This window comes from Mus musculus, chromosome 15 (genome assembly GCF_000001635.26).
Source record: "Mus musculus strain C57BL/6J chromosome 15, GRCm38.p6 C57BL/6J".
Lineage (NCBI taxonomy): Eukaryota > Metazoa > Chordata > Mammalia > Rodentia > Muridae > Mus > Mus musculus.
The window spans coordinates 80088120-80088755 of NC_000081.6; the positions used below are offsets into that span (position 1 = coordinate 80088120).

Consider the following 636-nt stretch of genomic DNA (forward strand, 5'->3'; position numbering starts at 1 on the left):
GGAGACAGGGTTTCTCTGTGTAGCACTGGCTGTCCTGGAACTCACTCTGTAGACCAGGCTGGCCTTGAACTCAGAAATCTGCCTGCCTCTGCCTCCCAAGTGCTGGGATTAAAGGCATGTACCACCACCACCCAAGCGAGATCCAATTTTCAAAGTAGAAACAAAACAAAATGAAGACACTCACATTTGCTACCTGTGCAACTTTTTTTTTTTTTTTTTTTTTTTTTGGTTTTTCGAGACAGGGTTTCTCTGTGTAGTCCTGGCTGTCCTGGAACTCACTTTGTAGACCAGGCTGGCCTGGAACTCTTTTCTTTTCTTTTTTTTTTTTTTTTTATGGTATGCTTCACAAATTTGCGTGTCATCCTTGCGTAGGGGCCATGCTAATCTTCTCTGTATCGTTCCAATTTTAGTATATGTGCTGCCAAAGCCAGCACTTGTGCAACTTTTAAAAATAAAAAATAAATATGAGGGCTAGCAAATAATAAACACGAGGCACTTTCCATGTCTGATGTCCTGAGTTCAGTCTTTGGGATTCATTTAGTGGAAGAACAGAAGCAACTATTCCCAAGTTGCCTTTAGATTTCCACGCACATGATAAATAGAATGATAGCAAATTAAAAATAGGGGCTTGAGAGA

The 636-nt window shown here is 40.7% G+C and overlaps 1 non-coding gene across 1 annotated transcript; it reads right to left on the reverse strand.

Moving 5' to 3' along the window:
* Nucleotides 1-327: 327 nt before the first annotated feature.
* Gm24204 lies at nt 328-434 on the reverse strand. Its single transcript, XR_003951728.1, has one exon. It is a non-coding gene; the product is annotated as a U6 spliceosomal RNA (small nuclear RNA).
* Nucleotides 435-636: the final 202 nt, after the last annotated feature.